We start from the raw sequence: 400 nt of genomic DNA, 5'->3' as shown, positions 1-400 counted from the left end.
GATAGCTGAGAAATGTTCCATTTCCCTGAATGATTTGCCCTGTGGTTTTTCCCAGAAAACATCTGCATACTTAATTATCTGCTGATTCCCTCCTGCTGTCTATATAAACTGTGACCTTCTGGCTAATAAACGAGACTTGATCAGAATACTGTCTTGTCTCCATTTCTTGCGTCTCTTGTCCCATCCAATTCCTACTCCCCCCTCCAGGGTCCTCGTTGAATATCCCGCGGGTCAGGACATTTTTGGCGCCCAAACATGGGGCACTGGATACGGGGGACACCGTGAGGAAGATGGCACATCAGAGGGTCAACCACTGAAAATGAAAGAGTAAAACCTTCGTCCACCGCGGGAACCTGCCACGTCAGGATAAGGTGAGTAAGCACGCCTGACAATGGGACAA

The 400-nt window shown here is 48.5% G+C and overlaps 1 protein-coding gene across 1 annotated transcript in view; it reads right to left on the bottom strand.

Annotated features, from left to right (window-relative positions):
* The window catches only part of NAALADL2 (N-acetylated alpha-linked acidic dipeptidase-like 2), a 48362-nt gene that overhangs the window by 7066 nt on the left and 40896 nt on the right, over positions 1–400 (bottom strand). The window lies entirely within an intron of this gene.

Source organism: Galeopterus variegatus, unplaced genomic scaffold (assembly GCF_000696425.1).
Source record: "Galeopterus variegatus unplaced genomic scaffold, G_variegatus-3.0.2 Scaffold10750, whole genome shotgun sequence".
In the NCBI taxonomy this organism is placed as follows: domain Eukaryota; kingdom Metazoa; phylum Chordata; class Mammalia; order Dermoptera; family Cynocephalidae; genus Galeopterus; species Galeopterus variegatus.
This window is presented reverse-complemented; position numbering and strand designations above follow the sequence as displayed.